This window comes from Heteronotia binoei, chromosome 1, assembly GCF_032191835.1.
Source record: "Heteronotia binoei isolate CCM8104 ecotype False Entrance Well chromosome 1, APGP_CSIRO_Hbin_v1, whole genome shotgun sequence".
Taxonomy (NCBI): domain Eukaryota; kingdom Metazoa; phylum Chordata; class Lepidosauria; order Squamata; family Gekkonidae; genus Heteronotia; species Heteronotia binoei.
This window is the reverse complement of record NC_083223.1, coordinates 225114770-225132867: the sequence shown is the minus strand read 5'-3', so window position 1 is coordinate 225132867 and position 18098 is coordinate 225114770.

Genomic DNA, 18098 nt, shown 5'->3' with positions numbered 1-18098 from the left:
CTCCTGAGTCTCAAACTCCTCTGCCTCTCATTAATAAATAATTAATACTAAATACCACATGGCATTTTGTGCAGTATAGCCAGGAGATTCTAAGATTGTCTGGCAGCCAGGTCTGGCTCTTTAGTGTTATGCACCACTAAGTGGTGAGCTAGATTTATTTTTAAAGCAAGAGATGTTGCAGAGGTGGGTTGCCACTGCCTGCCTCTGAGTCACACCACTGGTATTCCATGGAGGTTGCTCATCCAAATACTAGTGTCAGGATGAGCCTGACATGATTTCTAAGATGCATGAATTCTGTGATAAACCTGAACTATGAACTCTGTAACTTTTGTTTCTTGCAGTTGCTTGAAGACATGGGCAGGTGGGTTGGGGAGAAACTGTGCCAGATAGTTGATTGTGCTCCAGACAGAACTCGCTGGTTATCATGTTGCTCTAGTAATGGAGCAGGAGGATTCAGCCGTTGGCCCTGATCTCCCAAATAACTTTAGGTACTGCCATCCATGAGAACAAGTGCTAGATTAGTGGGAGACTTTTGTGCATGCTTTTTTGACTATAACTGTGTGCCTTGTTACTACTTTCGTTATTCCTGGCTTTGGCTGTTCGCAGCACAAGGCAATGCTCTGTAGATTAATCCAATAAAATCTTTTAGTCTTTGCTATGAGAATTGGTGATTTGGATCAACAACTGGAAGAACCTAACTAGCCAGGACCGACCTTGCTTAGCTTTTGAGATCCGTTGCGCTTCGGCTATCCTGGGCTATTCAGGTCAGGTTGCCTCTCATTAGCACTCAAAAAATACTGAGATTAGCCCTATACTGACTGGATGACTGTTCTCACATACTAAGCCATAAACACATTGGTTATCTGCTGTGTGAAGGAAAGCCTACCAGGCCATATGAATTTACTAGAAAAGCCTTTTTGCATGTGACAGTCTTTAGAGGGGTGGTGGTGGTGGAAAGTGCCATCAAGTCACAGCTGACCTCTTGGGGTTTTCAAGGCAAAGAGACGTTCAGAGGCAGTTTGCCATTGCCTTTCTCTGTGTCATTACCTTGGTGTTCCTTGGAGGTCTCCCATCCAAATACTAGCCAGGGCCAACCCTGCTTAGCTCCTGAGAGATGACAGGATAGCCTCTGCTGTCCAGGTCAGGGCATCTTTAGAGGACAGTTTAGAAAAAGCTTGCTAACATCAAGACATTGTAAAAAGTATGAAGATTGTAAGTTTTCCTTTCTACAAGGTTTTCAAGAAGAAAAGATACAGACTGAGTAAGAATCTAATGACGCATTGGGTCCCTCATAATCCTCCAGTGATTTGGTTTTACTTTCATGCATGCTGTCAGCCTTGGCAACCTCTTTGCACTCTCTCTTGCCCGAATCCCACTAGAACTTCGAACATGCTGCCTTATTAAAGGTGTTTCATGATTCAACAACTGTAACAAAAGGGCTGATTGGCATAGTCAAAAGTTCTTACAGCATGCCTCCGACCACAAGAAATTATTTCCCTTCCACTGTGCAGTGTTGTAGAACATGGTACAATGCTGATACCAGTTTCTATGCAGTTGGGAAATATGGTTAGGAAACAGGTAGCATTGTTAGTATACATGTCCCGTGCATATCTGTGCTGAATCCCTCTAGCAGTTTTTGTTTTACTGAATAATAGATCCTCAAGAAACATTCTGTCACACTTTAGAGAGGCATCACTAGAGAAAGGGCAAGACAGATATGTTATTTTTCAAAGGTAAAAAACATAGAAAGGGCATTATTTTTTTATTCCTCCAGAGAAATGAAAGTGCACAGAAGGGATCATTATGGACAATTACTTCAGAGTAGGTAAAGAGATGTATGCATGCTGAAAGGAGAGCGGACAGGTCTGGATTCACAACATATGACTATCTGGTTGCGTGTCTGACACAACAAATGCTCTGTCAGCTCAGCACTGCACAGAATATATAGGATGCAGTCTGGTATATTATTACCATGGTATGAAATGTAGGGAATGTATATCTTCTTCTCTGTATGCACTTATTGATACCTGCACATAGATAGCATGCATATCTGTCCTGGGGCCCATATAGACATATTGAAAAAGGCCTATGTGATTTATTTAATTGGAGATACTTTTTGCAGTAATCTAAATAATACTATGTAAGAAATGACTTATGAGAAAAGTGACATCTTTTACCATTTTTGCCTGTGGGCTAAGCAGTGGCAAACCAAGATAATATGTGGAATAATGATTAGACTGCTCACAAAGAATCAGGATCAGATAAGAAACTACATTTCCTACACAACAAATTATTTTTTAAAATATTCCAGTGTTTTGAGTTTCAAACGATGCTTTTCTTTTGTTCTTTACCGCAAAACCCAATACCTTTGCAAGATTAATTTCCCATGAATGTTTTCAAAGAGAGCACAGCTTTCTGTGCCCTTTCTTTTCTCATGTCCTATTGCATTTGCAGTGTGCAGAATGCACAAAGGCTTCTACTATTAAGTAGAAAAGTACCATTGTTCTGATGACTGGTGATCTCTTTCTTGTTTTATTATTAAACATATACAGAGATTAATGTTTGGGCTATTTTTCTCTGGAAAAGATCCTCTTTAATTATGCCCAAGTTTGCTCAGATTCCAAGAGTTAGCTTTATAAAATCTCCCACTACAATTCACTTTAGTTAATGCGACTGGCCCTTTGCTATCAGATTTTGGCTGCAGCAAAATTAATCCCTTTGAAGTCGAGAGCAAAGCTTTCAGCCTGGAAAGGGTGGCTCATGGACTGTATTCCCATCAACCCACTTCAGCCTGCATGTTGCCACTATGTAAATGGTTGCCTGCCTATGGGCCTGTTGGTCTAGGGCAGGGGTCAGCAGCCTTTATAATTAGACAACCAATATCTGTCAAAATTCAGAGCAGGATATCAGTAAAGAGCCCATAGAACAAAAACCATTTCCTAGCTGAAAATACAATTTAGTATTACTGATAATTGACAGTTTCAGCCCAAACACTGGTTGTTGTGAGTCCTTTGTTAGGGAGGAGCACACATATGGTCTCAAAAAAAATTAATGAATATATGCAGGAGCTTCTTGTGTGATTGTTCACGTGCACTGGTTTAAATATGTGCCCAGTGTATGCTTGGATTATTGGCAAACAAAGCTCTTGGGAGTGCAGTGCAATTACTTCCAGTATAAAAAGCTAAAGTCATGTAGTGAATTTTTGTGATTGTACTGAAATCCCACTTTCTAATCAGCTTGATTCTTATCTGCAATGTCGATGTGACCGTTATAAGGCAAATGACAGACAACAGCTTTTGATGGTGCATCCCTAGCATTAATTTGTCCACACTTGTGATGTCCTGGAGCCAACATTCAGTTTATCCTTGATAAGAGGATGTGTGAGTGTGAGTGGAGTACCTTCTTCACATACACAGTCGGTGTTTGTTGCTGTACTTTGGGCAAAAGAGAAGACAGAAGATTTGCTTTTCACCCACTAGTTGAAACTGGCTATTTCAATTCATTTCTTGATTTAAACAGAATGCATGTGCTGATATGTAATCTTTTCTCTTGTGTACGGTTAATAGGCACATGCAATACATTTTGTATGTAAGCATGCAGCACTTTCTTGCATATGATTATCTCTTGGTTGGGGCTTCTTTCTTTACAGTTTCATAGTCATATATGAACCCAATCAAAAGACCACAGCAAATTACTTCTTTGTACTGCAATAAAAATGTACGGCTGAAATAATAAATAGAAATGATTAATATTAATATTAAGATTGTTTAAACAAAATCAATACATAATTCATAATGAACAGCTGTTTTGCTTTCAGTTCCTATTTTTCTGCTTCAGTACGCCTGCTCTAATCTAATAGATGTTGGCCTTGTTTGCCAAATGTGTGCTTCTAAAATACGGAAGCTGTGAAAAGCAGCTGCATTAACACCACAATGGGACTGTTAGTATATTAACATCTGGTATGCCACTCCCCCCAGTTATACTTAAATGAACTGTGATGCCCCTCATCTTTTTTTTCAAGCAATGCTTTCATTGCTTACTCTCAGGATAGTACTCAGGATAGCCATGGTGTTACGTTCCAAAAATCATCCTTCTCTCCCATTATTTACCTGCTCAACAAAATATCAAATTCTCAACATGGCCACATTTGTGGATACTTAAATCTGAAGATAGGAATCATGAACTAAGACACACCCTTTAGGAATAAGCCCCAGATTTGCAAAAATATCTGACCCCCCACCCAACCATTGGGGAGCTTTTGTTGTTCAGTTGCACAGTCGAGTCTGACTCTTTGCAACCCCATGAACAAAGTCACACCAGGCCTTTGGGGAGCTAAACCCTCCTCAAATAATAAAACCATCACCTGTAGCTTTAAGAAATAAATGCCCTCTCAGTGGCCATTGTGAGGTTGCTAAGGAACTACAACAGTATTGCCAGCCTTCAGGCCTTGGTTTCTGTCAGTAAAAGGTGGAGGGGTATTTCCAGGGCTGTCTTAGCATTTAAGGGAGGACTGGGGGCAGGCTTGCCAGTAGCCACAAGGAAACTTTCTACCACACAACTCGCATAACTCTGACCGCTTGCTATTGTTTCACAGCCACCACTTCACAAAAACAAGTGTGGTGAGGTGGCAATTCAGACCAGGATCTGGGAGACCAAGTTTTGCATTTCCACTCTGACATGAGAGAGAAGGAAGCAGGGAAAGGTTGGGGTATGGGGGCTGCTGGGAGGAGGGAAACATAAAAATGCATGGGGAGGGGGATACATGGGAAATTGAAGTGCTCCTGCAAGTCCTTGCAGGTTCCCTACAATACAACTGGGTCTGGTCCAGTGGCCAGCACTGTGCAGAATTTTCCTAGGGAGAGGCTGCCAGGCGGAGGAAATGAAGGAAAGCTGAAAATGGGGTAGATAAAGATAGGATGACTGGTGAGCAGGAAGAAGAGCATGAAACAGGAAAAGAGGAGAGGCTGGGAGAGAGGATATCGGGGCTTTCAGGAAAGGAAAAGAGGAAATAGTGAAGGAGGGGAAAGTGAGATTGCCCCCTGCAAGTTTCATCTTAAGTGGCAGACCTTGAACCCTCAAATTTCTTCCACAGAATTCTCATGAATGACATATTGTATTATTTGTGGCAAAAAGTTATTAGTGCTGGGCAGATGGTTGTTGATTAGTTCACAGAGGGTAAAGGATTAGGGCATCTTATTCTCTGCATCACCAGAGGAAGGAACGGCTGGTTTGCTGTGGTTCAGTACAAGCAACCGCCAGGGGCTAGAGAATGGAACTACAGCAACCCGTTCAGCAGGGTTTAGGTGACACAAGGGGGGGGGGAACTGGAAGACCCCCTCCTGGTGGCTTTTTAAAGCATTTAAGTCTGGCTTGGCTCCCTCAGTCTGAGCCTGTCCCACCTGACTTGCCTGCTTGACTGCAGGTTCAAGTGCATGACTGTTTTTTTTTTCTTGCTTCCAAATTTCCAGTCCTGACAAGTATAACCATTCTGTTAACAGACAACCACAAATTTTTATAATACTAGAGCACGCTGGATTAGTTTTTATATTCTACATGGCAAGCATAATCTGAAACATAATGAGCCTTTATTTTGTCATGTTTTGCGCTTCTTACAATGAAATTGCTGAGTCATTCATTGGAAACATGCCTTTTCATAATCATTAGCATCTTAAATATTTTAGTGCCTCCCCTTGAACCTTTTGCAGAAGCTATAATAATCCAAGTTCCTCCTTTCCAAGATCGAAGGCATGAACCTTTCAGTTTCAATAAGATTTATATTCTACCATCTTTTCTTCAATTACTGTGCCACAGATTGTACATCAAAGCATGTTGAGAAAAGCTCTAAATCATTCAATGAAGAGGCAAGTTCTTGGTTGTTGCTTCCAGTTTTGCTATTTCCCATCAGTGCACTTTTGGCAGGGTATTTTCCCTGGAGTGTAACTAAAGTCACTCGGCTTTCTGCAAACTCAGCCTTCAGTAATATCTTTGGCAAGAGACATGACGATTTTTTCTTTATGCTCTAGCATGGATTGGATAAGAAGCACTTATTCTAGAAAGAAGTTTAAAATAAAAGGCAGTGCCCCCCACTGCAAAATGTGCATGGGTGTTACCTTTAAGTGTGCAAACATGCATGCAAACACAATGCAGGGATGTATTCCTTGTCACTGGTGGATGTCATTAGACCTGTTCATGTTACAATGAACACATGTACATCGTGCCTGTACATGCACACATCTCTTTGTAAGAAAGAGCCAATGTGCATATACTTTATAAATGAAACCAGGAATCATTACCTGAATATACCTGCAGTTACAATCTCACGTTCAGCTGTACATGTGTTGAATATAACATGAGAATTACTCAACATACCTATGAAGAAACTTCAAGTGTACCCTATGAGTCAATTGTATGTTCACTGTAACTTGTGAACAGGGCTGCATAGGGGTGTGTACTCAGTATATGTCAGGCTGAATAAATATTGGTATTTTTTCAGGTATTTATTCAGCCAAATACAGACGAGAGATCTGTACTCAGCTACTGAAACAGCCTGAATAAAAGCCAGTATTAATTCAGGCGCAGCTAGAAGGCATTTAAAGAGACCACTGCAGTGGCACAACTTCCTGACTAAACTGAGCAAGCATTTAAAATTTAAATCCTTCTCCATTATACCCTATGTGGATGGTCCCCGCAAGGTATAATGGAACTGAATAAATCTGGCAATCCCTGTTATCTCCCAAATCCCAATATCATACTAATACTGGGATTTGGGAATATCAGAATATACTGATATTTTTCAGGTTCAGTTCAGTTTTTTCTTTTTTGCACACGCCTAGGCTACAGTCACAGAAATGTAGTCACATTTCTAGACCCCAATGTAAGCATTGATTTCAGGGTCTTTGTGGGGAGGTTAAAAGAGGCAGTGGTGAGACCACTCCTAAAGAAACCATCTTTAGATTCAATTGATCTATCCAACTATTGCCCAGTTCCAAATTTACAGTTCCAGGGTAAAGTAGCTGATAGATGGGTAGCAGGACAGCTCTAGATTTTACCTGATGACACTTCAGCCCTGGATACTTTCCAAACTGTTTTCCACCCTGGCCATGGTATGTATATGGCACTGGTCACTCCCACGGATGAACTCCACAGACAGCTGGATCAAGATGGGTCAGCGTTGCTGATATTATTTGATTTGTCAGCAGCATTTGACATGGTTGGTTATGATGTGTTGACCATCACCTTGCTGATGTGGGTATTCAAGGGATGACCTTGCAGTGGTTTGTCTCATTTCTCCATGGCTGGGGACAGAGGGGGGTGTTAGGGGAGAGGGTTTCACCACAATACCCCTTGGTATGTGGTGTCTCCCAAGGGGCAATCCTCTCCCCAGTGTTATTTAACATCTTTATACACCCTCTAATCCAGCTAGTGCAGAGCTTTAGGTATGGGTATCACCAGTATTGTTAGCCAAATTGCCCTCAAGGTATGGGGAATTTATAAAGCTGGGCAAAGTTGGCAAAATGCGCGGGATCATTAACCTATGTATACAGGAGGCAGTTTACCCAGGTAACCCTGAAATAATGAGATAGATAGTAAACTAAAAGGATTTTGATTAGAAAAATAGATCAAGCATACAGGAAATAAATTACACTAGCAAATATACAGTCCCAGGAATAATAGCAGGAAAATTGGATAGAAAAACACATAGAGTCAGATGCAGACAAGGTAAATACTTTACTAATCTCAAAGAATCCAGGAGCATGGACCGATAGTGATGACAATAAGGGAGGGGAAGGACAAGAAACGACCAATGTACCTTGCCAATAAAAAGGGTCCAATACTGATCAGGTATTTGGGGGTGGGTCAAGCAGCAAGCTAGGGGTAGCACAAGAGACACACCTGAATGGCCAAAAACTGGCCTTATTTTAGCCAAATCCATATCCTCAGGCACTATCAAGTGATACCTGATATTACATGTGGCACCTGGCATTGCCTAAGGGGCAAGCTCCCAGGAGGTGGAAAAAGGATTAGTGAGACATGATGAGTTTACCTATTGTAAACTTGTTAAAACAAAGAAATATAATGGGATAATCTAGTGCCAAATCACTATCTTTTGTAACACCAGAGCCAAACACAATAGGGAAGATCGACATGTCTGGAACAGGTATCTGCAAAACAGTTCTTCTGGCCAAGAGGTATTGTGTGAACTACTGCCTTGGCTGTCTGGCAGGATTATTCTTTTATCCAGGTATGAGGATGTGACAGTGCTTCTATTGTTGACTGCTGGCTTCTCCATTTGCATCTCCATAACACGTCCGGAGTACATGGGGCTCCCGCCTCCCTCTCATGGTTCTGGGCAAGAACCAGAGTTGTTGTTTTAGGACATCACAGAAACATGGCTTCTGCGGGGCTGCTTTCTAGCAATGTCTTCAGATGACAGGAGTGCAGTTTTCAGTCTGCGAGGCTGGGCAGTTCTTCAAGGAAGGGTGATCTGGAGTCCTTCCTTGTGTGAGAAGCTCAAACAATCATTCCAATAGCAGGGTCATACAGAGGAACTGTCTGGAGACTGGGTTGCAGTCACTGCGGCATAGTTCACATTGGGCAAATGTCCTCATTGAGCTGGCATTTAAACCCAAATGCTCTATATCCAACAAAGCTGAATGCCTATATAAGCAGGCTGGTTTGTGCTTTTTAGTAACATAAGTCCATGGTAACTAAGAGTCTTATACATCTAGCACTGGGCCAGTGTGAACACAGTCCATTAATAGAGGGAGAGGGGGTTCAGGGCTAATAGTATGCTGATGATACCCAGCTGTGTCTGTTGATGGGAACTGGCCAAGGGATTTGGTTGGTTGGTTGGCTGGCTAAAACAGAGTCAACTGAAATTCAGTCTATCAAAGATGGAGGTTCTGTGGCTGGGCCAGAGGGATGCCAGCTCCTGGCTCTTAACAGGATGCCATTAACACCCGCCATAACAATGCCATTAACACCTGCACTAGTTGTCAAGAGCCTGGGTGTGATCCTGGGTGCCTCCCTTTCAATGGAGGCCCAGGTCACAAATGTAGTTAAACTGGAGTTTTACCATCTGTGCCAGGTTAAGCAGTTGGCTCCCTTCCTGTCTCCCCCTGACTCAGCCACAGTAATTCATGCAATGGTCAGTTCCAGGTTCGACTACTGTAACTCACCCTACGTAGGTCTACCCATGAGACTGACCTGGAAATTGCAACTGGTCCAGAATGTGGTTGTGCATGTTCTTATAAGAACATCCTTTAGAATTCATATTCAGCCAGTGGTTTGCCAGCTGCACTGGCTCCAGATTGAGTACTAGATCAGGTTCAAGATCTTGGTGCTAACCTTTAAAGCCCTAAATGGTTTGGGACCAGCATATCTTTGGGATCACCTCTCTTGGTATGCCCCCTCAAAGAGTGCTATGCTCAAGTAATGATACCTGGCCCCAAGAGAATCTGGCTGACCTCAACCAAAGCCAGGGCTCTGACCTGGTAGAACTCACTTCTGGGTGAGATCCAGGCCTTGTGGGATCTAAAGCAGTTCTGGAGGGCCTGTAAGATAGAGTTGTTCTGCTAAGTATATGGTTGATTGACCTTCTTCTTCTCCCTTCCCCTTTCCCCCTTTTCCCTCATACCAGACAATTTTAAAATACTTACCCCCCTGAGATATTATGTCATCTATTAGTTGTTTTAAAAATCATTTTACTATATTTATTGTATTAAAACTGTGAATATTTTAGATTATATATTGCATTTTATTATGATGTTACCCACTCCTCTGTTCACAGGGGGGAGTGGGCTATAAGTCTTAACGAAAGAAAGCAATTTCCAAAGCTTGTGTAAATCCCGTTTTTCCACTTTCACAAGTCTGAGATTGCCTCAATACACTTAACTATGGTACACTCACTTTTTGGTTGAGAAGCACCAGGATTATAGTGGCTCTTGGGCAAGGCAACTTGGATGGCACTTTTTCTGCCTGGAAGAGGCAGAGCATGCCAGCTGACAATTCCTTCATGTTTCCTTTGATGCTGTTGAGTTCATTGTGAAAAGGCCCCTTTCCTTAGCCTGGAGCTCCTGAAAATGCTCAATCTTTCCATCTGCTGATGGTGGTTCCACAGATTACAATTCCATCAAAACTCCCTAGTGCAGTCTGTCTGTCCTGGCTGCCTCTTCAGTTCCCCTGGAGAGGTCACAGAGCACCTTCCTTTGCCCAGTACACTCTCCACTTAATCCAACCCAGAACTAGAAAACTGTGAAGAGATGCAAGACTCTACAGATTGGCCAAGGGGCAAGTGACAAAATTGGTGTAGTTTCTGCAAGGTTGAAGGGAGCAGGGAGATTCCCCCTCTTTAGGATGCTGATGGCTCCAGTCTCTTCGAAGAGGTGGATAGTACACCAAGGGTGCGGTCACACGTACCATTAGTGACGACACAGCGCCGTCTGGCTGACGGATTAAATGTGTTCATTCAGACATCCACATCTGGCAATCGAGCATCATCCAGGGTCATCCAGGCTTGCTACGCATGAATGGCGCATTAATTTGACAGCACAGAAAGTTCGGCCCTTTTTCAAAACAGCGGCACAAGATCGGCTTTTTGTTGTTTGGACAGCTCACGCGTGATACTGCCTCCCACCTTTAAAAAAAAAAAAAAGCCCCAGCGGACATGCGCATTGCCAGATCATCCGGGAATCTGCTTCTCCAATCAACACAGGATCGGAGGGGGGGGGGAAATGTTATCCCACTATTCAGAACAGGGAAAAAAAATCTTTTTTTTCAATTTGGAGGATTTCAAGATATCATTGTCACTGCCAATTTCTAGGAAAATAATTCCTGGCAGTTCCTTGGTTTGGATCGGCAACGTTAATTCTGGAAACTTTCCCACTTCCCGCCTGCTTCTGAAACAATGTTTGACTTCCCAGCTCCAAACAGTTGGGCGCATGTTCAATAAGAACATAAGAACATAAGAGAAGCCATGTTGGATCAGGCCAACGGCCCATCAAGTCCAACACTCTGTGTCACACAGTGGCAAAAAATGTTATATACACACATACACTGTGGCTAATAGCCACTGATGGACCTGTGCTCCATACACTGTGGCTAATAGCCACTGATGGACCTGTGCTCCATACACTGTGGCTAATAGCCACTGATGGACCTGTGCTCCATATTTTTATCTAAACCCCTCTTGAAGGTGGCTATACTTGTGGCCGCCACCACCTCCTGTGGCAGTGAATTCCACATGTTAATCACCCTTTGGGTGAAGAAGTACTTCCTTTTATCCGTCTTAACCTGTCTGCTCAGCAATTTCATCGAATGCCCACGAGTTCTTGTATTGTGAGAAAGGGAGAAAAGTACTTCTTTCTCTACTTTCTCCATTCCATGCATTATCTTGTAAACCTCTATCATGTCACCCCGCAGTCGACGTTTCTCCAAGCTAAAGAGTCCCAAGCGTTTCAACCTTTCTTCATAGGCAAAGTGCTCCAGCCCTTTAATCATTCTAGTTGCCCTTCTCTGCACCTTCTCTAAAGCTATAATATCCTTTTTGAGGTGCGGCGACCAGAACTGCACACAGTACTCCAAATGAGACCGCACCATCGATTTATACAGGGGCATTATGATACTGGCTGATTTGTTTTCAATTCCCTTCCTAATAATTCCCCCCCTCCCAGAAATCACCATCTGATTACACATGCTCCAAGAAAAGAGCGTGATAGTATTGGATATCTGATCGCGCAACAACAGAATGAATCACATTCTTGGATACTCGTCTGAACTGCCCTGCATCGAATCAATATTCAGCAGTTCAGATTTGAGCGCTACACACCTGCTTTTAATGGTAGGTGTGACTGCACCCCAATAGTAAACCCTATTGGATAAACATGAGTAGGATTCATACTAGGCTTATTTAGAACTAGACTGTAAATCTCTACTTCTACTTCTTCCTCCTTTGTTGGTAATTCCAATGGCCTGTAATTTTCAATGTGAGGGGAAAAATAGCTGGTATTTGAAACTCTACTTCACGCTTATATATGTGAATTGAATGAATGCCTATTTGATATTGCTCTTATTGGCTTCTCCCTCCACTCATAGTAACTCATATCTGTGAATTCTATGGCTTTCCACATCTTTCATCATAATAAGCAATATACATTCCAGTGCATCAGAGTATGCCTTGCTCCACACCAAGTCTAAAGGACACAAGGATATACATCAAGATAAATGGACTCTAATTTTATTTGGGGAGAGATTAGAAGACTGCATGTGCCTCGTTAAAACCCTCAAACGGGATCATTCCTTAATGGCAACAAGAATTTTCTTCATCTAGGATGGAACCATAAGTGGAGGTGTGTGTGTGTGTGCTGTGTTGCAGTTAAACATGCATATCCTTTCTCAAGGAATTTGCTTTCCACCCTGGTGGTTTCCATGGTTACAACAAAATGTCACCAATTTTTGCAGGCTCTGGAATGGCAGTGACTTAACAATCAAGCTCACTGACAAGGAGAGAGGGGATGTAGGCATATATTGTTTAAGACTGTATTGGAGTATGAGTAGAAAATAGGAGTGGGAGCAAGTGGTGATGGTTAAATGGCTATTGTGAGATGAACCCTCCATTCTCCTTTTAAAATACCTTTTTCTGCATGCCAGGACAACATACACTACTGACTTACTCCAAAGGACTTTGCACTGGGCATGAGTGCCATGGCAGCCATTGCTGGGACTGCAATCCTGAGAAAAGTGCAGCTGTGGTCATGGCAATGACAGCTGTGTGGAAACTCAGTTCCCACTAGCCTTTGCCACATGATTGTTCTCATGTGTTCACAGGTGCATGGTGGAATTTTGCAGTGGGAACTTGCTCAAAAGGAAGGCTGCAGAAGTGTGACCTCAATGGCATGTCTGTATGTGCCTGCATGCTTCTCCTTTGCTAGAGAGCTTGGCATTGGTATCACATCTAAATGACCTAGGGTTGCCAGCCTCCAGCTGGTGTCTGGGGATCCCCTGGAATTGCAGCTCATCTCCAGACTCCAGACATTTCCCCTGGAGGAAATGGATGCTTTGGACAGGGCCCAAAGTAAATAGCTCTGATATCCATGCAAACCTCAACATGCGTGCAGAATTCCAGAGTTACCTCTGAACTGTGTGAGGGAGCCATATTCTAGAAGTTTCTACACCACTGGGGTGGCCCTATTATTAATGTAACTTTCCCCCTACTATTTTTTAAAATAGAACATGAGGTGGGCCACAATCCAGAGTTTTGCATTCTTGAGGAAACATTTCGCTTTTTTGTGTACATAGAGCCATTTTAACACACAGCCCCTTTGCTTAATTTTTAACCATGGCCAGTCAAGGATGGACTGGGCCTGTGGTCACTGCAGAAACTTGTTTCCCAGAGCCTCTTCACTGAAGTGGCACCCCTACCTATTTTCATGATTACTGGACTGCAGTGGCAGCATTATTTATTCAGAGGATCAGACAGGAACTTGAGGTCAAAAGCACCAAAGCAAAACTTCAGACAATCCAGAAAATTATATTTCTCTGAGGTTAATCTGGGAAGCTATTTTTTGCCACTTCTTCATGAGTCAAAATACATGCAACACTTACCTACATTCCTCAACTGCTGACAAGTTTCTCTAGCGGACATCATGGTTGTACAAGAGTGAGTCATTTTATATTGAGTTGTTTTATGTTGTTTACTGGAATACCACATATATAACCAGTGCTATGCTGGCTGCACTGGCTCCAGGTAGAGTTCTGGATCGGGTTCAAGGTTCTGGTATTAAGGCCATAAATGATCTGGGGCTCACATATCTTTGGGACTGCCTCCTCTGGTATACCCACCAAAGAGTACTGCACTCTACAGAAAAGAACCTACTGGTGATCCCCAGCCTGAAAGACATCTTGTGTCTTTGACACAAGCCAAGGCCTTTTGAGCCCTGTCCCAATTTGGTGGAACTCTCTGCTGAATAACATCCATGCACTGTGGGACCTAATGCAGTTCCACTGAATTTACAAGGCAGAGATGTCCTGCCAGGCTTTTGGATGATGACAGTGATGGTTTCTACCGTGTCTGGGACTACCCCCACCTTCTCTGTCTCATCCACAAGGCAGTGGCACAATCTGAAGTTTTTAGAAACATATGGTAATGTTTTAACTGTGTATTATTTAACTGTTTTGAACTGTTTTTATTAATTTATGAATGTGTTCTATTGTTGCTCACTATCTTAAGCCTTGTGTTCACAGAGGAGGGGAATATAAAAGTTTAATCTATAGGTAAATAAATATTGACCATTACTCATATGTCCTTCATAAGCAACATACACACTTCTCACAATGCAGGCACTTCTCACAATGCATGCGGTCCCTACTCTGCAGGCCTGGTTTTGGGACAGAGACAGCCCTTGTAGCTCTTCTGGACTGCACACCTTTTAAATCCTTCCATAGGAACTAATGAAAGATAGGGGCACCTTCTTTGAGTGCTCATAGAATTGGACCCCCTTATCCAATCTTTTTGAAACTTGAGGAGCATTTTGGGGAGAAGCACTGGATGCTATGCTGCAAATTTGGTGCCTCTACCTCAGAAAACAGCCCCCCCCCCAGAGCCCCAGATACCCGCGGATCAATTCTCCATTATTTCCTATGGGAATAAGTCTGCATAGGGAATAATAGAGTTCCCGAATCCCAGCAGAGATTTCCCTCCCCTCCCCCCACTTTCTGATGACCCTGAAGCAGGTGGAGGGCCTCCAAACCGGGGGATCTCCTTCCCCCACCTGAGAAATGACAACCCTACTGCAGTTGGATCAAGGCGGTTCAGTACTTCTGATCTTGTTAGTTTTTTCTGCAGCATTTGATTTGGTGAACCACTCAGTTGTCCACCATTTGGCCTCTCTTGGGATTCATGGCAATTCCTTGTCTCGATTTGCCTCATTTCTCCAGGGATACAGCCCAAGAGTGTTCTTTTTGGGGCAAGGAGTCTTCTGTGTGGGCCTTGGTCTGTGGGGTACCCCAGGGATTGGTCTTGTCCCTGATGTTTAATATCTATATGCCCCCTCTAGCTGAGCTTGACAGGAGATCTGGGGGTTGGTTGCCACCAGTATGCTGGTGACACCCATCTTATCCTCCTGTTAGATAAATAACCAGAAACATCTCTCTCTTCTCTGACTCAGTATCTGAACACTGTGGTAGATGACTGAGATAGAGCTGGTTGAAATTTAATCCATCAAAGACTGAAGTCATGTGTAGGGTTCCGAAGTCCGGCTTAAGAAATATCTAAGAACGTTGGGGGTGGAGCCAGGAGCAAGGGTGTGGCAAGCACAATTGAACTCTGAAGGGAGTTCTGGCCATCACATTGAAAGGGATCATGCTTTTAAACACCTTCCCTTCATTTGGAATAATAAAGGATAGGGGCACCTTCTTTTGGGGCTCATAGAATTGGACCCCCCAGTCCAATCTTTTTGGAAATTGGGGGGTGTTTTCAGGAGAGTCACCAGATTCTATGCTGAAAATTTGGTGCCTCTACCTTAAAACAGAGACCCCCGAGCTGCAGATACCCATGGATCAATTTTCCATTATACCCTACGGCAGTGGTCCCCAACCTTTGTGGTGTCGGGGACTGGCACCAGAGCCAGCCCACCCACCACAGCCCCAGGGATGGCAGGGTGGGGGCACCAAATTCGACCCCACCCCCCATAGCGCCACACAGCCTTCCCGCCCCCTCATGGCTGTGCAGCCCCCCCGCAGCTGGGCAGCCTCCCCATACCCTCCCCATGGCCGTACAGCCTCCCCACCAACCCCTGCGACTGTGCAGCCTCCCCGCCCCATCTCTCCTTGCGGCACTTCCTCCACCACCCTCCATTTCTACATTTTAAGGCAGAAGAAGGGGCGGTGAAGCGCCACCTTCCCCGACTCCTTAAGGCTGGGCTGACCCCCCCCCCCAGCGCTGATCTCAGTGGGAAAAACCTCCGTAGCAGTGGCTGGCAACCCGCTGAAGAAGCGCCACCACCCTTGTCTCCACCCCGGTTCCTTCCCACACCCAGGAAGGAAGTGGAGAGGAGGCAAGGGCAGGGCTGCTTCTTCAGCGGGTTGCCAGCCACTGCTACGGAGGTTTTTCCTGCCAAGATCGGTGCAGGGAGGGGGGGTAGGCCTTAAGGAGCCAGGGAAGGTGGCGCTTCACCACCCCTTCTTCTGCCTTAAAATGGTAGAAACGAAGGGTGGTGAAGGAGGCACCACGAGGAAGAGACGGGGCGGTGAGGCTGCACAGCGCCACAGGGGTGGCAGGGTGGCCAGGCTTTGTGGCCCAGGGGTTGGGAACCCCTGCCCTATGGGAATCGGTCTCCATAGGGAATAACGGAGTGCCCAGCAGACATTTCCTCCCCCCCGCTTTCTGATGATCCTGAAGTGGGGGGAGGGCCTCCAACCCAGGGGATTCCCTGCTCCCACCTGGGGATTAGCAGTCCTAGTCATGTGGCTGGATAAGAATAGACCTCGGGGGGGGGGTGGAGTCTGTTGCAGTTTCCAGCTCTGGATGGCATCCAGTGTTCATTGGTAGACTCTGTGAAGAGTCTGGGGGTGTGGGTGGATGCCTATCTTACCTTGAGCAAACAGGTGTCTACAGCTTCAAGGCAGGCAGGTTTTTTTCTATCTATACCAGGCTCATCAGCTGTCTTGGCTGGATTTGGCTACAGTGATTCATGTCAAAGTCACATCCAGAATAGACTACTGCAGTTTGCTCTATGCTGGGCTGCCCTTGAAGACATTTCAGAGACTTCATGCTATCCAATATGCAGCTGCTAGGCTTCTGACCAGAGCATCTTGGTTGTCACCTAGGCAGCTGCATTGGCTGCCTATTGATTTCTTGGTCAGATTCAAGGTGCTGCTTTTGACCTTTAAATATCTGGGAGATTCATTCCTGAGGGATCACCTCTTCTTTTACAACACCCCTCAGCAGCTGTGGTTATCATCTTGTGGCCTACTGGTGGTGCCAGGTTCTTGGGTTGCACATTTGGTGTCCACCAGGGTGAGGGCTTTTTCAATCATAGTCTTGTCCTGGTGGTATGCCCTTGCAGGTGAGATCTGGGCCTGTGAGATTTCCCTAGATTCCACAGGGTTTGTAAGGCTGGGCTGCTCCATCAGGCCTTTCCTGGCTAAGTTTATTTTGGAGGGCTTATTGTTGGATTCACCACTATCAGTTGTAATTTGTTTATTTCTTACACGTCACATGTTTTAACTATATTTATTATGCCTGTTTTATACTGCTGTGAACTTCTCTGAACCCTATTTCGTGGAGGAGTGGAAGTATATAAATTGAAATAATAAAATAAAAATAAATAAATAAAGACCACAGAGAGTACAAGGGAAGGAGAGTGGAATACGAACACTACACACAAGCATGTTTGAGCAGACCACAGAAGTGAGTTAAAACATTTTCATAATTCTATGTGATTCAGTTGAATGGAACTCAGGCTGACATATATTATGGAGAGACAACAATGTTCTAAGAGAATTGCTAAATGTGATGGAAGGTTGTTTCTTCCTTCATGGGACAAATGCCTGATTCAAAATACATAAGCGGAGACAAAATGAATGAAGAATTTACAAACATCTATATTTCAGTGTTAGGAAATGTGTAAAGATAGGAAACAATTAGTTGGAGACACTGAGTTATACAACTCTGACTACTTCAGGCAATGAGAAGTTTACATAGTACAGTTTAACAAGATAAAAGGTCTCCCACAAGATACAGAGATGATAGACGACTAGTCCGATTTTTGACAAACAGCATCAAATACACATGTAATGTGATGAAACAATGTCCAAGCATTTCTGGGTTATGTAGTAACATACAACCTCTTTTTTGTTTTGTTTTCCATAAGGCAATTCAAATCACAACATACCTCAGGCAAGCATGCAGGAAAAAGTCATTTATTATTTTTTGTATGTTGGTATGACACACCTTGCAACATTTTTCCATTGTAATGTATTTTGACAAAGATGATGTAAACCATCCAAATAATATACATATCATTTTTTTCTTTTTTCTTTTTAAATCAGCAGTTGTATATACTGGAATCAAGATTATCAGTTTTTGGTAAAAATAAAAC